The sequence below is a fragment of the Pan paniscus genome, chromosome 8 (genome assembly GCF_029289425.2).
Source record: "Pan paniscus chromosome 8, NHGRI_mPanPan1-v2.0_pri, whole genome shotgun sequence".
In the NCBI taxonomy this organism is placed as follows: domain Eukaryota; kingdom Metazoa; phylum Chordata; class Mammalia; order Primates; family Hominidae; genus Pan; species Pan paniscus.
Window position 1 is genome coordinate 83,088,894 of NC_073257.2, and position 17,983 is coordinate 83,106,876.

At 51.9% G+C, this 17,983-nt stretch overlaps 1 long non-coding RNA gene across 1 annotated transcript; it reads left to right on the plus strand.

Moving 5' to 3' along the window:
- Positions 1 to 439: 439 nt before the first annotated feature.
- Positions 440 to 17,520, plus strand: LOC130540506 (uncharacterized). The gene is made up of 3 exons (XR_008954488.1): positions 440 to 567; positions 15,543 to 15,870; positions 16,888 to 17,520. It is a non-coding gene; the product is annotated as an uncharacterized LOC130540506 (long non-coding RNA).
- Positions 17,521 to 17,983: the final 463 nt, after the last annotated feature.

Consider the following 17,983-nt stretch of genomic DNA (forward strand, 5'->3'; position numbering starts at 1 on the left):
TTCTGTTGAGGTCTGGGCACTCATTTGGGGGTTATATCTCCCTGGGAGCCAGGAACAGTTGATCCCGCAGAGCTTGGTCCCTCGTGGCCTCTCTGTACCCTCAAAGTTGCCCATGCCCCCAGCTTTTCCACCTGTTTCCTGGGCTCCCGGCACCTCCTGCTGGACCTGTGGGCAGGAGCAGGTTGGGATCAGACTCAGAGGCCTTGGCTCACTTTGGTGTTGTGCTGAGGGGCTGGGGTCCTTGTTTGCCAACCCCCACACTCCCGCTCCACCAAACCAGTTTATGAAACTGCAGAACCACAGTAAACTCCTTCCCCTGGCAAGCCAAGGTGGTTGGGCGGGGTTGGGGTGACAATATGTTTCCAGGGGCCCCAGGGTTCTCTCCTCACAATTACCCTGCTAGAGACAGCCTCTGATGATCCAGTCTGGGCATGTCACCAGGCTGAGAGGGACGGGCCACCCAACAGAAGCCACAACAGGTCCCCAAAGAATTTCTGCAGGCTGGGACTCCTGAGTGAAATGAAGAAGTGGGATTCAACAGAGAGAAATGTGAAGTCTGCCAGCTAGGTAGGAAGGGCCCATGGCTCAGCTTGAGGGAAGTTTGTGCAAAATCTGCTTGGGAACGTTTGTTGACTTCACATGAACTAACAGTGTGAGCAGCTGCCAAAGCCCTGTGCAGGTTTGCGTTGCATTAACTGTTGACATCGGTCTGGCTGTGCACAGACCTCAGCCTGAGTGAGGGACCCTACCCTTGGATAAATGTTGGTGAACTGCCCTGTGTCTTTTGGAGAGGAGTGGGTGGTGCCTGGGCTGCAGAGCCAGGCCAGGGCAGGACTTGGGAGGAACATGATGGAATTCTCAAGGTCTGAATGTCTGTCTGGGGGAAGGAGAATTCCACTTGCTCCAGGTGATTCCTGAAGGCAGAGCTAGCTCCAGAGGGTGGGGAGGGCCAAGAGGTGATTTTCAGCTCAAATGAGGAGAAGTTTCTAGGTTGCCACTCTCCCCCAGTGGCTGCTGGAGGCACAGGGGCAGGAGTGAGTGTCTCAGCACTAGCAGCAGTGTGAGCAAGGGATGGTGCTTTGTCACATGTCTTGCACATCCAAGGTAACCAAAGGACATTTAGTCCAAAGGATTCCAAAGAAAGGGATGACTGAGCCCTGCACCTGGGGGCTGACAGTATTGTCTGTGAGACTTGACTCAGACAAAACACACAGAGGAAACGGCAATCAGTGGCAGATTGGTTCCACCTTTCTGGAAGAAGTTGGTCTCAGTTAAAGCTGTCCTGCAGTGAGCAGCAGCCTGTCCTTGCAGGAGTACAACTGAGACCAGATAACCTTGGGCTGGAAAAGGGATTCCAGTTTCAGGCATGAGGAGGGGGTTGGATGTGAACAGACAACCTCTGCGGTTCCTTTGAGTCCAGAGTTCCTCGGCAGAGAAAAACACCCGCAGAACTCTGAGCGGCACACAAGGTTACGGAGGACGGAGCAGAGATCCGAATATAGCTGGCGGGAGGAAGGCGGCAGCGGGCGAGGGGAAAGTAGGTCCTTGGAACAAATGAGGTGGGGCATGAAATTAACGAGGCTGGAAAAGGGCTGAGCTCAGGGACTCCTTTTTAAAGACTGTCTTTTAGTAAGAAAAATGAGGAAAAGAAATTTGGGCAATGGAGATATAATGGAGATTGTAAATGTAGCTATTGACAGCTGACCCATTGGCCGGAGAGAGGGGCCGCTTGGAGAACAAGGAAGAGATGTAGATCAGTGGGTCTGGGGTGACCCCAGCATGGCATGCAGGGTGGACAGGAGTTGGCTGCTGACATCAGCTGCCCACACCTTGAAGGCTGCTGTGCTCCAGCCCTTGAGCTGGGCCATTCTGTCCCCCTACTGTCACGCACTGTGCTGTGACCTGTTTATCTTATCCCCTGACCTTGGCACATACGCATCCCTCACTGGGCGTGCCACTTTTCTCCTTTTTCCTTTCTGGGTTTCACCCCAATCACTCAGCTGAGTCCCTGCCTCGCCAAGAAACATTCTCTCATGGGCTCATAGCCCACACCCAGTTCTGTTCTGAGCATCTGGGGGCCATTCCACCCACTTGGCACTTGGATGGACACATTCTTAGGAGCTCAAGCAGCCTGTCTGTGCAATGGGGGAGGGCCTGTCCACCAGGCTCGGTCAGCAGAGTGGTTGGAGGACATAGGATGGACAGTTATTTGCCCCCGTGGTGCTGGCCCTCTGGAAATTTAGAGTCCCTAGAAGCCCCGCCATGTCCTGCTTCTTACCTGCGATGTAGGGGTGGAGATGGAGGGGCTTGAAAGGGCCCCTGGTGGCTTTCCCTTCCCTGGCCACTAATCCAGGCTGCCTGCTCCCTCCTCCCAGCCCTGCCAGCTGGCCAAGCTTATCCTGTGGCCCTGTCCAGGTGACAAGGCCCTGGAAGAGGGCCAGCCAGCTGGACTTCTCAGGAGCTGTCACCAGAGCCCCAGAATATGGGGAGTGGAAGGAAGCACAGAGGCAGCAGGGCCCTTCTCTGGGGAAGACAACCAGGGACACTGGGAGCCTGAAACCAGAGCCATTTCACACCTTGCCTATTAATTGCCAGATTGATTTTGGATCCCAGTCTCCAGGAGGACCCAAAAATCAATCCCCTCCACTCCATGCTTCTCTGGGCTCAGGAGTTGTTCTTAAAGCTGCAGCTGTCCTGGCTGCTGTGGCTGAACCTTCCTGTCCAAGAGCAGGCTGTGGGTTTCCAAGCATGCTCAGGGCTAGGCGGTGGCTGTTGGCTTTATTCCAGATCCACTGATCTCTGTGTAGGAAGACTCTTACCCTGAAGGGGAGCCATGGGGTGTGATTGGAGAGGTGTTAAGAAGGCTCTCATTCTCAAAGCTCCCTCCTACCAAGATGCCCGATACCCGTAATTCCACCATTAGGAAGTCATTTCTTTGGATACATTTAGGTCAACAGTCCCAGCTTCCAAAATATGGAGGCCCAGGAGAAGGAACACAGATTAAGGCTGTACCATTGCAGTTCCTTGTGAATGGAGGCACTGGAGGCCTCAGGGCATCAGGAGAGCTCTGCGTGAGGGGTGGGGAGGAGGAGGCAGATGTCAGGACGTGGGGGAGGGAAAGTAGAAGTTGAAGACCACCCAAGAGGAGGCTGTGGAGGGGTGGTGAGCAAAGGAACAGTAGGTACCCCCAAGGCACTTCCCACCTGGGGGGCTGCTTTGGGGCTGTGGTGCTGGGAGACTGGCTCTGTGGCAGGTGAGATAAGATGAAGGAACTCCCGTTGGCTGGGTACCCTCTGTGCCTCCAGCCTTTAGCCAAGCACAGTGGCAGTCTGATGTCACCACCACCCTGTGGGAAGGGCTCCCACAGCCTTGTTTCTTAGATGAGACACTGAGGTGGTGCATGAGGCTGGGTGACCTGCCCAAGGTCACACAGCTGCTCCTGCAGCATGGGGGCTGGAGCTCGGGTCCGCCACCTCTTCATGCCATGATTTCACTGCCTCCCGCCTCCTCCGCAGAAGGGGCCAGGAGTTGAGGAGGCTCCTAAGAAGTTGGGAGAGCCGGAGCATAATGGAAGGGGTACCTGAGGTCAAGGACGCCATGATTTCAAGAAGCTGAGGCAGGAAGTTCTATGACCCGCTGATGTTAGAAGCTGGGGACAGCCCCTGGGCTTCTGTCCTCAGCCTCCCTGACATCCTGCCCTGTGCAGAGCCCGCACATGTGGGAAGGCCTGGTGGGCAGGTCTCCTGCAGCCTCAGCCCAGTGGCTGCTGCCTGCTACTCCATCATGGCTGTGGAGATGTGGGCTTTAGGCAGGGTCACTGCAAGTCACCCTGTGTGCTTAGGGACATGGGGACATCATTGCTCATCCCCTGCCCACAGGGACCCAATTACTGATGCAGCACTGCGTGTTCCCACAGCCACCAACACGGGCCTCATTCCTGGTAGCATCACAGATGGACAAAGAGGTCCTGGGCCTCCCTCCACCCCCCCAAGCCCATTATGCTAATTTCAGGTGTGTCTCCACTTTGCCAGCCTGGAGGGTGGAGCGTGTGTGTGTGTGTTGGGGAGGGAATGAGGCAGCAACTGCAAGAAGTTTGGTGCAGTTACAGGGAAGAAGTCTCATCTTTGCTCAGCCTGTGAGCTCCTTGAGAGCAGGGGCCATGTCTGTTTTCCAATAACTGACCCCGAGGGCCTGGCATGGATGTGGGTACTCAGTGCATGTTTGTTTAGTGACTGAATGGCTGAGTGAGTGAATTAGGAATCTCTTGGTGGTCATCTGAGTCCTCGCCCAGCCACAGCTATGCTGTGTGGCTTTTGGTGAGTTGCTAGATGTCTCTGTGTGCAGATACCTGAAAATAGTGCCAACTGGGAAGAATGGCTAATGACAGGCACGTGCTGAGGGGATAGTGTGGGCAGGAGGGCTCTGCAGTTTGTGGAAGGTGCCCGCAGTGTAAACTGCTGGGGACACTGGGGTCTCTCTCTTTTTCCCAAGGCAAGGCTGACACGGTTTGGAGCAGAGTGTAGTTTTGAGTGGGAGGAGGGGGCTGTCCTAGGCTTGGTTGGGGTGGGGTCATGTGGACTGGCATTGGAACTGAAGGGTGACAGGGAGGGCTGGGTCGGGGCTTGGCCAGGGGTTGAGGTCAGGGGCTGGCTCAGGCAATGGCTGGGGGCTCACGCGGATCCTGAATGAAGAAGTTGGTCAGAGCTGGGTACAGCTGGGCTTGGCTTCAGGACCTCAACTCAGGGCTGGACCAGAGGTCTCACCAGGTCAGGGCCAGTGTCAGCCTGGGGCCAGTGCAGATTCTGTCCAATAGGAGCACTGGGAATGGCTCACTGTCCTGGCCTCATTTGCTGTGAGCACATAAGCTGAGTGGGTGGATAACCAAAGCTTTCTGAGGGTGATGGCCTTGAAGAAGTCCTCCTGTCCCCAAGTTGTCCTTGGGGAAGCTCAGGGCTGCCCAGGGACCCAGGGGCCATTTCACCCTGTCTGTGTGTTGTCAGGGGAAGAACAGAATTGCCCAGCTAGCACTGACTAGCAGCTGGAGGGTGGTGTCATCAGCGTTTCTCACGCATTCACGACACTCTATAGTTTATAACCCATTTCCTACCCTGCATCTTCTTATCCTCTCCACAGCCCTGAGAAACAGGCATGACAAGAGAGGATGCCCGTGTTACAGATGAGAAAAACAGAGGCCCTGGGAGGAAGCTTGCCTAATGCCACTCAGGAGGTAGAGGCAAAGCTGGGAAAGGCCCTGGGTCCCCAGACTGCCCCTCTGGAACTCCACATGCAGCCACCTGGCTGTCCTGCCCGGGATGCCATCCGCAGGCTAGGCTGGCGCTCATGCCCATGCCCTGCTGTCCACTGACACCCCGCAGAGCTTAACACCCCGCTGAGCCTGCCCTGCAGCCCTTGCCAAGTCTGTCCGAGTGGCCTCAGTCATTGGCAAGTCACATTGCTGACATCGCAACTGCATAAAATTAATTTATTTAGTTAAGGGAGGTGTTAATTAAGAGTTCTCGTTTATTGTCTTTGCAGACAGCTCTCGGGGGCTTCTGAGTTGTCATTGCTGGTGACAGCAAAAGCTAATGGTATCACAAGTTATTAATAGGACGGTGTGAGAGGCGGAGGGGCAGGAGCTGGGGCTGTGGGGGATGGGAGAATGGAGAGCTGCGGGAGGGGAGAGGATGGTCCCCTACTTTCTTCTCACCAAGTTGGGCTCCCCTCTGCAAGCTGATCCGATCACAGGCATTTTCTGGGGGATCTGGGGTTTGCTGCCAGGCCCCGTGATGCTCAGGATTTTGTGAGCCCTGAAGGAAGTGTCCCCAGGCCAGTGCCCACCCACTCATGCTGCCCCCATTCCCCCAGTTCCTGGTGTTTGCCTTGAGGAGTGTTGGCTCTCACATAAAGAGCTCATTCTTTGCTTGCTTTGTCTCTTCACTTACCCTAACCCTGAATATCTTGGGGTACATCTAGTGACAGTTTTAGCTCTGCCTCCCTAAAGCTTAGCACAGAGCTTGGAGCTTCATGGGAGGGCAACAGACATTTGCTAAGGGAATAAGGGGTCCTCTGCCCCCCAGCTGGTCTCCAAGTCTGGCCTTCTTGCTGAGTGATCTTGGGGTCATGGGTGGGGATGGTGGGAGAGAGAGGGCAGGTGGATCCACGACTCCACAAGTCCCCAGCCTCTTTCAGTGCCCTCAGCCTTGCAGCCCTTGAGATCCACAACCTGGGGAGTGGATAGATCTTTGCTGATGAAGGTGAGGTGTGTGCAGGTATGGGCAGCCAGGTGTGGGGCAGGCTTGCCAAGGTAGGGTAGTGAATGGGGAGTCGTCAGTGAACTCTGCACAAGGACCACCATGGGGAAAAGGGAAGAAGAGATTTTAAACTATTTTTAGCTAAACAACGATGGCTGCAAATCAGCCACTTGGTGCAGTGGAACAAACACAGCCAAGCAGCTCAGACCTGCAGGCCTGTCCCTGACAGTCTCCGTGACCTTGGGAAGGTAACTGCTCTCTGGGCCTGGCTTCCCATCTGTGAAGTGGAGGACTGGGCTGAAATTGACAAATTTCAATGCCCAATGTGTTCCACACCTCCCATGTCCTGCACAACTCACCTTCCAGTAGATGTGCCAGGCCCTTCATGGTTATCATCTCAAATGCCTACAGCTTCCCTGTGAGGGAGAGTCAATTATTACCCATTACAGTTGGGGAAACTGAGGTTCAGATGAGAAAACAGAGGCCATTTAATTTGCTCAAGGACCCATAGTCAGTGGAATTTAAACTCAGGTTGGTGCTCTTTCCAGAATATCAGCTTATCTCCACTGATCACCTGGGATGGGGCCAGTACAAGGGAGACCCTGCGTTAGATGTGGGCTCGTTGACCAGGCAGGCAGAGCTGAGATAAAGGAAGAGATCAGAGCACCCATTGGATTCAATGGGCCCAACTGCTGAGCTCCTGGGGCATGGGAGGACAGGTTCTGAGACCATGATGGGACCAAACACACCCTGCACCATGAGTTCCAGCAGCCGCCTGCCCCAACTACCTCCTGCCTGCCTTTCCTCCTCTCATCTCAGAGACACCGTCATTCATTCAGGACACATTTATTAGGGAGCTGGCCTGACAGCTGGGAGATGGATCAGGCTGTCCCCTGCCCTCAAGGGGCTCACCACTGAGTGGGAGAGGTGGCCCCATGAACAGTAAGCCCCACAATGGGTCACAGGGATGGGGATAGCACATGCACCCCCCAAGGAACGAGGGAGCAAGGGGCAAGTTCAGGTCACCTAGGGCTCCCTGGCAGGAATGATTGCCTTTCACTGAGGGAGGGTGGTCAGAAATGAATTCCTAGAGGAAGCAGCCATTGAGCTGAGTCTTGAAAGGTGAGTAATATTCACCAAGTGGAGGGGATGGGGTTGCGGGGTGGGCCTTCGGATAGGGCGAGTGGTGTGAGGAGAGTCTTGCAAGTGTGGGAAGAGGGGTATCCAGAAGTGAGGTGGGCGAGGGCTAGAGCACGCGGGGCATTGCACACCAACTTAGAGTCTGAACTTCATCCGGTGGCCTCCCCGGGGATGCTGCTGAGAGTAGGAAGAGGGAGATTTAGTTTGGGTTCCGCCAGAAGCCAATCCTGAGACATGTGTTTAAGTGCAAGAAACACCGTAGGGACAGCAGGAAGGCAGGAGGGGCATTACCGAGCCAGCTTCCATGGTGGATGAGTGAAGCCCAGTCCTGCTGGGGAACCTGAGAGCTGGCATGGCACATGCGCCCACCCAAGGAGTGAGGGAGCAGGGGGCTTTATGTAGCAAGTCTCACCAGCCATTGCTTGAAGGCTGCTCCCAGGAGGCATCCTTGACATTTCTGGCCTTCTTTTCAGCAAAGAGGACCCAGCAGTCAAAGTCCTCAGGCAAAGAAATAAAGATGGCAGTTGGCGGTTGGGCCAGTGTGCCCTGAAATGGGAAGGAGGAGGGGATATAGGTGGAGAACCAACAGTGTCTGCTACAGTGGCTGAGCTGTGAGAACGTCCCAGAAAGGAAGGTAGAGCGCTGCTCAGCTTCTGCCAAGTCTAGGTGGATGGACTCTGAGGGCTGCTGCTGGTGGAAGAATTGCCTCCATCTGCACCTTCGCCAAGGCCTCAGTCTGGGGGCCAGACCTCAAGACAGGAGGCTGCAAAGAATTTGATCCTAAGCTCCAGCACTTGAGAAATACAGATCTGAGTTCAAGTGCTGATTGCCACTTTCAAGCTGCATCCTTGAGCAAGTTACTTATTATCCTTGAACTTGAGTCTTCTCCTCTGAAAAAGGGGAGATAATACTACCCACGCTGTGGGATTGTTGTGATCAATAAATGAAATGATGTCTGTAAAGTATTTAGCCCAGTGCCTTGAATACATTATGTGCCCAATGAATGTTTGTTATCATTATGATTTTATTATTCCAATGATAGGTAAAAAAGGGAGGAGCAAGATGCAGGCTTGTAGAAAACACTGCCAACTTACCAGCCCAGAGTGATTTTCAGTGGCCCACTTTGTCGTTAGGAGTTAAACAGGCGGCCGGGTGTGGTTGCTCACAGCTGTAATCCCAGCATTTTGGGAGGCTGAGGCGGGCGGATCACCTGAGGTCAGGAGTTCAAGACCATTCTGACCACATAGTAAAACCCTGTCTCTACTGAATACACAAAAATTAGCCAGGTGTGATGGTGCATGCCTCTGGTCCCAGCTTCTCAGGAGGCTGAGGCAGGAGGATTGCTTGAATCCAGGAGGTGGAGATTGCAGTGAGCTATCATGCCACTGCACTCCAGCCTGGGTAACAGAGCAAGACTGTCTCAAGAAAATAATATAATATAATATAATATAATGAGAAAAATGGAGTAGGCAGTTCTTGTCTGATAAGGCCATTCCTGGGTCTTGGAGGTGTTAAACAGGCTCATGCAGCATTTCTGGACTTTGTGAGCATAAATTGAACCAGCAGCAAGTGACTTTATATGTCTCTGCTCATAGGTACTGGTTGTGACAATCATTTCTTTGTCTATGACACCTGTCTCCCCAAGAACTCAAGATCAGCTTCAGACATTAACCTAGTGATTATTGCATGATCTCAAGACTGTCCTTGAAATAGTCTCTGAAGATATGGAGCAGAGGAAGGAACATTGAACAAGAAGTGTGGGTTCTTATTTAATTTTTAATTTATTTTGTTTTGTAGAGACAGTGTCTTGCTATGTTGCAAGGAGTCTGGAATCTTATTTAATTTTATTTATTTTATTTTTTATACAGATAGTATCTTGCTATGTTGCCCAGGCTGGTCTTGAACTCCTGGCCTCAAGTGATCCTCACGCCTTGGCCTCCCAAAGTGTTGGGATTATAGGCGTGAGCCACCATACTTGGCCAAGGAGTCTGAATTCTAATTTGGGCTCTAAAATGAATGTCAAGTTCCTTGTCTGAAATGTGGGGATAAAACCACATCATCTTGGTCTCTTCCTAGGGCTGTTGTGAGGATCACATAAGATCATGAAAAAAAAACATCATGAATGTGGAACTACTTTGAAAACTATAAGTTAGCATCCAGAGTTGGGACTAGAGCCAGGTGACTTGATTCCTGTGCCCTGGGGGCTTCCAAAGGGCCTAAGAAACCGTGGCCACTACAGAAGCCTTACATGTCATCATGCCACTCCAAGGATGGCTCAGGCTTAGCCTCTGGTGCAGGCAGCCTGGGAAGAAGAAAGAGTGCCTGGGGAACCTTGGACCTTGGGAGGAATGCCTGAAGTTCTTGCTCAGGGACGTCAGTGGGGGATGCTCTCAGCTGGCTCCTGGGGATGGAGGAAAGGCAGAGGAGGATGAGACTGGCAGTTATTAAACCAGAAAGTGAGGTAGTTACTGGCATTCCGACCAGTTTGGGGCAGTTTTTCTCATTTCCCTATGCATGCAGGTACATTTCAGGATGTGACTTAAGGGCCTCCTGTCCACGCCCAGTTGGTGAAGTCCAGGGAAGCTGGTTCTGGCCAGGATGGCAAGACCAGCAGTCTCTCAGAGGTCATGTGGCTTTCTTTTCTTCCTGGCCATAGACTGGCCTGCTCTCTAGCCCTTCATCTCAGCCAGACTGAATGCAACCCCACCCCATCTCAATGGTCAGCCTTGGTGTCCTGCAATGTGAAGTCATCGTGTGCTGGAGAGGTTGTGGGTCTGGGGCTGGAGGTCCAAAAAGAGGGGACCTCTGCTTATACAAGCAGCTTTGGACTCAGAATCCCCAAATCCAGGGAACGATTTTCACTATACCCTGGAGAGTGAAGGTCATGGCCTTAGTGGAGCAGAGACAGGAAAAGATGCATACCCCAGCTTGGGATATCTGGGTGGGATGTGTCCTCCACAAGAGGACAATAATCTCTCATAATGATAGTGAGTGGAGACCACCAGGATGATGCATTGTCACCCTCTCCTTAACCCCATAAAAGACACCAAAATGGATACATCTTCACATCCTACCTGAACCCCACTTAGAGTACAATGGCTTTGTGGGGCAATTTTTATTTTGGGGGCATTTCTCTGTGACTTCTTGATTGGAGAGACCTAAGATATAGAATGAAGAGTCTTGGTGCTATTTAGAACCCCTCTGCTACCTGAAAAAGGCCTGCTCTGATGACCTCAGGGCTCAGACATGATTGGTTCAGGGCCAGGGAAGGCAGTATTGAGAAGTTTTTGCATAGGTTCAGACTTTAATCTAGATTCAGGGACCCAGTCAAACTGCCTCCCTAAGATCTTATTTTAGTTTTCAAAGCTAAAACCTCTAAAAAATTGGCTCTGCTTGCTTGCAGTTTAAGTAAAAACCTTCCTATTTATGGCTTTTCTAGTTTTCCTTCAGTAGTTCACATCCATTTAACCCTCTGAATCTAGAATATGCTTTGTGAACTGAGATTATGAGAGGAAGCCAGTTCGGAAGACAAGGGTCATAGCATCCAGAGGTTTGGAGGAGAGGGACCTGGGAGAGGGGGATACAGGGATGTAGTGGGGGAGGTAAAGAGGGGATATTGGTAAACCAAAGAGTGAGAGTGAATGGTAAGTAATCCAGTGGTCTAGGAGAGAGGGAGGGGTGAGAGTTGAAGGGAGAAAGAGAAAAGATGGAGGAGAGAATAAAATAAAGGGTTCGAAGAGAGATGAAAGTGCAGTAAAATGTGAGGACAAGACATGATGGAAAAGAGAGAGCAGGAGACAGAAGAGACGAAGAGGAGGCAGATGAGGCAGGGGAAGTGAGGTGGAAAGAAGGTGAGAGGGGGGTAGGGGTTGGGGCATGGAGGTCCCAAGATCTGGACTCTTTTTTGTCACCATGCATCTGTACAGCAGATAAATACAGTGCAGCTGGGCTTTTCTCTCTTCTTAATTGGCATCTTTGGATCTATCCCCGCTTGACAAATCAGGCCACTTATTATTAGTGATGAGAAGGATAAATATGACAGGCATTCATTTTGCATCTGGGCCCCCTGATAATAGAAGTCAGCACACCAGCCCCTCTCCCCACTGCTTTCTCACTCCCGGCTTGGGCTCCCCAGTGGGGAAACTGAGTGTCCAGGAGCTGTCCATGGCTTTGCGAGGTGCTGAAGGCATCTACAAACCCTCTTCTGGTGGGAAGGCAATGGACAGGAACGCTCCACAATTTGAGTGGTGCTGAAACCCTCTATACCCTGCCTCTTGTCTGATTCCAACGTGAAAGCTGGGTGGCTGGAAGCTGTCCACAGCCTATGTGGTGTTGAAAGCCCTGTCCCCAGGGCTGGGGTGGCAGGGTGCATCTCTTTCCCACAGAACACAATTACTTCTGGCATGGAGTGATCAGTGGCTTAAATTTACCTGCCTTGCCATGGTTCTAAAAGGCCTGGATGACTTTAAGTGTGTTCCTTCCCAACTCTGGGTCTCAGGATTTCCACCTTTAAAATGAAGGGCCAAATTAGGTGTTCTCTCAGGGCCCTCAAGCGCTAGCCCTTTCTGTTATCAAAAGCCTTCAAGAGATTCCTTCTGCTTATAGGATCGAGCTACAAATCCTATAGCCAGGCCCTGAAGGCCCTCTCTGGCCCCTGTCCACTTCCTAGCTTTGCCCTCATTCCAGCCAGATGAGCCTTCTCTCAGGCCCCAGACACACTCTTCTTTTCTTCCCCTGAGCCTTTGCCATCCCCACTGCCCTCCTTCTGCCTCTGACTGTCTCCCTTCCTGATCTCTGGGAGCACTGACCACCTGGGCCCCCTCTTGAAAAACAATGGCCTTATACTCAGTGTGCTTTCAGTTTCTTTGGTCTTATATGGCTGTGTCTTACATGGCTCCCCTTGAGGGACTCCCTGGGGCCAGGGTCATAGTCCAAATCAGTAATCAGTGGCTCACAGTTTCCCATGACCATGTGTGTGGAGCATGGGTGAGTACTTGTGGTATTTTGACCCAATAAGCTCTTTTAATAAAACTTATGATTGCTCTTTCAAGGCTGCCGGTGAAAGAAGATTACTCCAAGAAGTGCTTAGCTGAGGCTTGTGGCCCCCTCTTTGAGACAGAATCTTTCTGAGGCTCCCACTCCAAGCTGGCATGGGTGGCCAAGGTCACACTTATGTAGACAGATAATTCTGCCTCATGTCTCCATGGAGTGGCCGAGACATGGTGGGTCACACACACAAGCCTCCATCTCTGTTTACTCTGAGCCTATGAGAGTTGACCCAATGCCCTCATTGTATGGTGGTCACAGCTGTCCCACCTTCAACTTTAGGGACCTTTCAGGGAGCTTCCAACCCACTCACCCCACTAGAGCTCAGACTGCCTCATAAAGTTTTCTCTCTGGAGCTCAACCACGGAGGATCCAACTTGATTAGTGGAGATGTGAGAGTTTCTCTGCACACTGTTCCCATACAGGTGAGTTGCCTCTCCCTCTGCCCTCCATAAATAAGGAGCTTCCATCTATTGGGCCGGGCAAGCAAGTAGAGAAGTGGTGGCTCTCTTTTCTTCGTTAAACCCATGGGGAACTAAAAATGGCCCAGAGGTGGCATCATGCATGAGGTGGGCATCATGCAAAGATGAGCATCATGAGATGAGGGACTCCTCATCTCAGCTAAGCAGGCAGAACCACATCCTGATAGTCTAGAAAAAAATTCTTGGGAAGAAAATTCTCTCCTCTCTAGGCCTATTATCAGCCAATTCACCAGGACAGGCCTTGGTATCCACTCTGCCCACTGCCCACTGCTTGGCAGAGCCCCTAAAGCCATGGCTAGTAACCAGAAGTTCCAAATGGTTTAGAGGGGAGAGCTGTGTTTGCTAACGGATCTGACTGTGTCTGACAAACTGAAGCCATGTGCTTGATGGCCTCAGGTCCTCTGGGAAAGAGGGCTCAGAGCACTTACCTTCCCTCAAATATACTGGCACATTCTCGGAATCCCAGTGTTTGCCCTGTTGAACCTCTTATCAGTGATCAAAGGGCTTGGAGATGATCTTAGATTCTAGACCAACCCCTTTTTTTAAAGATGGGAAAACTGAGATTTCCCCAGGAAGGGAAAATCAGTTGCCCGAGCTCACACAGCAGAGAAAGGAGCATCTTTGACTCTTGGCTCTCAGTCTCAGGCTCTTCCTCCTCCTGCCAGAAGTGTTTGCATTTTAATAGAATTGTGGAGGCTGAAGTGCCTCGTGACCCCTCTAATGGTGGGGACTTCAGGCATCGTGACATGTGGTGATGGAGATTTTGGGGATCCCTGCTGAGGCTGAGTCTCCTGCCTTGTGGAGAATGTCTATGACCTCCAGCAGAAGAACTTTACAGACAGCAGAAATGTCAGGGCACCCCTTTAGAAACTACCCTTAGGACTCTGTACTCTCCCAGGCTGATGGGGGTTGGAGGGCCTCATTTGTCTCTGCACTGGGGGATGAATGGCTCGGGAGGAGCTAATGAAGCTGTCTTCCCACCAACACACCAAGACAGTGACGGATGGCTCATGCGGAAAAGGCAGGTGTTGGCACATGGCCCATTGGACAGGGTAGAGAATAACACGTCCCTCAATGTCACTGTAGGTCACAGTGATGGCTGGGACCCCAGGGAGGGGGCATGTAGGCTCTGGAGTGAAGTGACAAAGACCCCAGGGAAAGCCAGTGCCTCTCACAGCCCCCTTTTTGTGACAGGCAGACAGAAGGTCAGAGTTAGAAGTGTGATAACTACCATATAATCCTGCTAGCTCGTTGTCCAAGTGGAAGTATACAGGCCCAGGAAGGGATAGTGAGTTGTCCAAGGTCACATAGCTAGCTAAGGTCAGAGATTGCTGCAAAGGTCCTCAGCGGTCCAGGGGAGGGAGAAGAGTGACCTCAGGATGTATCACTGTAGCACTGTTCTCACCTGCAGGGCAGTGGGAGGGGAGGTTCCCACTTTTTGCCTGGTATTAGAGACCTTGATGATCCATTTGCACCTTCTCTTCCCCCTCACTCTGCAGCCCACACCAACTGCCTTCCACTCCCAACCTCTGAGCCTTAGCTCATGCCCGCTGAGGGCCGGTTGTCCTCCAAGGGCCTCCCATCCATCTGTCTGCTTATCCATGAGAGGCATGGGCCCAAATACCATTTGTCATCGTGCATTCCACTTGGCATTCTGAACTCACTCCCAGTGCAAGGTCCCCACCTGAGTGGTGTCCCATCACCATGCCCTCTCCCCATTAGTATTTTGGAAAAACCTCTCCAAAGAACATTCTCTTCCATGGCAACCATTCTTGAAGTTTTGGAAGTATTACAGCTAGATGCCAGAAGCCTGCATTCCTGGTGTATAGGAAATAAGTCAGGCCAAAGAGGGGAGATGGATGGAAAGAGAAAAGGGTAGAGTGAGTTCTTGGCTTCTCTGCAGGCCTAGAGCAGTTTCACCCCAACCCTGGCCACTGAGATCTTCGCTTCTTTCTGGTCCAGGTGGTCAGTCTGGCCTGGGTGGGCCTGTGGGATTTGATGGAGGAAGCAGGAGACAGAGTGACTCCAGATGCAGTTGTTCCCCTTACCTCTGCCAGGGGCTCCTCACCACTGCAAGTGGTCTTGTGAGCATTAGCTTGCCTGACTCCTGCTACCACAGCCCTGGGAGGTGAGCTGGGCATTGTTGGCCCCATTTCCCAGATGACATCACTGAGGTCCAGGGAAAGCAATGACCCAGCCCAGAGGGATCAGTGGGTTAGTGGCATTTGTTCATTTTCTCAAATCAATAAATATTTATTGAGGCACTGTGCTAGGTGCTGGGAAAATGAAGATGAGCAGGGCAGACATGATTCCTGTCTTGCAGGGCCTTTCAGAGGCCCCAGGTGCCTGCATTGCTGGGTCTCTGGCCTCTGGAGGCACATGCATTGGCAAGAGCACTATCTTGAGAGTCCTCCCTTGAAACTCAGTGTGCAGATTTGTACCTCAGAGCTCTTCCTCCTGTCCATGGGACTTTCTTGGAAGCCAGCATCCTTGAGGGCACTTCCCCACCTTCTTCCCTCAGCACATCCATCGGCCCCTCACAGTGTCTGGTCTTCAGTGTCTCACCTGCCAGGACCTCCTCCCTTATCTGCCACTCACAATTCCTGTTATTCACCTTTCACAGGGAATGAAATGAAAGAACGAAGAGGAAAATCTTAACCTGTACAGCCTCTTGGATGATGGGGTGGGAAGTAAAGACCTGTCCCCCAGTTTCCTGCTGCCTGGAGAAATCTGGAAGATCTCCTAGGGCTTTGGAGAATGAAGGCACCCTTGTCTGGATGCCACCACAGCCTCTTCCCTCTCACCCCGGCCTCCTCCTCCTCATCTTCAGCCCACCAAGGCCAGATTTGTCTTGCAAAGTGGCATCATTATAAACGCATCAGCCTCCTCTGGACGCCTGTGCCTGCTCCCGCCAGCCCATCCAGGCTCGATTACATCTGAGGCTGTCTGGGGTAATTAAGTGACATTAGGACGCATCCCCTGTTGTAATGCAGTGTTCAAAGCCCTGGGCTCTTGCTTCCCAAGAGCTGCTGCCGCTGCACTGAGGCTGTGTCTGCCTAATGCACCCCACTGTGATTATGGCTAATTACTCCACAGACAGGCCTCATTAGTGGTGGGTTCGGGATGGAAGGTGAGAAGCAGGCTGTCTCCCCTGCCTCCCCCAGCCCACTGGCTTTCCCTCTCCCTCCATGGCCAAGCTTGCCTTACTTTGCTGTTGAGGCAGGATTAGAATAGGGCAAAGGAATTCCCAAAAGAGGTCTCATCTGGGCAAGGTCATCTACTGAGCTACAGGGCCTTCAGGAACTTTCCAACTGCTTTATTCAACTAATGGGAAGCCAAGGCCCAGAGGGGGTTACTGACTTGTCCAAGGTCACAAAGCACAAGTGAAATGCGCCAACTTTCCTAACTGCCCAGCTTGGAGGGGTAGGGGCAGGCCAAGTGGGATTATGCACAGCCAGGACCCACCTGGGTCCAGAGCTAGTGGGAGAAAGGGCTCATGGGCACCGAGGAAAAGAGCTGGATGGCTACGCTACCCCAGAGGCTCTTTCTGGTCTCTAGGCCTTTGCAACTGTTGCCTGGAATCCTCTTCTGATGCCCTCCACCTGCCACCTTGCACCTGGCTGACTCCTTTCATCCTTCAGGTCTCGCTTTCTCCAGGAAGCCTCCCCTAACTCCTGAGTTTTGTGCTCCTCATCCATGCTTCCATGATACTCTGTACTTCCCCATCTTGGCAGTCATCACTCTGAATTGTCAATACCTAATACCCCACATGCTATACCCATAGGAGGAGCAAGCTCTGAGACACTCTTGTTCATGTAGTAGGCATTGGCCTAGCTCACAGATGGCCTTTGATAAGAATTAGTAGAAGGAAAGATGTAATGATTGATGGCTGCTTGACCAGTACAGTGAGTACCATGGTAAGGCTGTTGGTGTTCACTCACATCTGAGAGTTTCTTTATACTTCTCAGCCTCTCTTGCTCTTAGGTTGGTCACATGACTCACTCCAGCAAATGGGATGTGAGCAGAAGGTATATATGTTACCTGGAATGAGGTGAATAATTACCTGGTGTGCTTTTCTACAATCCTTGTTGCCTGAGTGATGCCAAGATCATTTTGAAGCTGCAAGATGGTGGAGCCACAAGATGAAAGGAACCTGTATCCCTGAGTCACCACACAGAAGAGAGACATCTAGGAAAGCTGCTTGACATGGGTCATATGAGTAAGAAGTCAACCTCACTGCGCAAAGCCACTGAGAAATCAACCTTCCTGCGCAAAGCCACCGAGATGTTGGGGCTACTTATTAGAGTGGCTAGTGGGAATTACTCTGACTAATATAAAGGGGTTAAACTTGATGGGATGCAAATAGGAAATGGCTTCATTTTTTCCAATGACTGCTTTAAACATGCTCCTGTTAAGCCTCCTTTCCCTGTCTCTTGACAACATCTTGGACAGATTCTAAGTTTTCGGTTACTGTTGGTTGTAAGAAGAGTCTCATCTTAGTAATTAGGACTCACTTTCAGGGCCAGTCCAGCCTCAGAGATTTATGCTCATATCCAATTGAAAACTTCTTCCTTTCCTTCAGCTCAGGGCTGACCCATGGCTTGGAGATAAGATTGGTCTGTTCTTTTGCTTCGCTTCTGCTTTCTTGCCCTTCTGCTGCTGCTGGCTCCTTGAGAGTCAGAGCAAGGAGATAGAGGAATAGTAGAAAAAGGGGCTAAAAGTCTTAGGTCCCTGTCACTGTTGTAACCCACTGCTGATGTCCTGGGTGTCAGCTTCTCCGAGGCTGGTGTTTGGGACGGTGTTTTTGTTGGTCCTTTTGAGACATTACAAGGACCACCGTCTGCCCCCTTCTCTGATGGTGGCTGTGCAGAATGCAGCTCGGGATGGCCTCCTGTTATACTCTCCTCTCCTGCCCTCACCCAGTTTCCACCACCAGGGGTATGTCCAAGCCCATGGGGAACACATGCATGCTTCCTACCACACGACAGCAGGCTGGCCCTCGGTTCTCACACTCCAGTGTGGCCTGCGCCAAGGCAGCCACCTGAAAGACCTGGGAGGTAACAA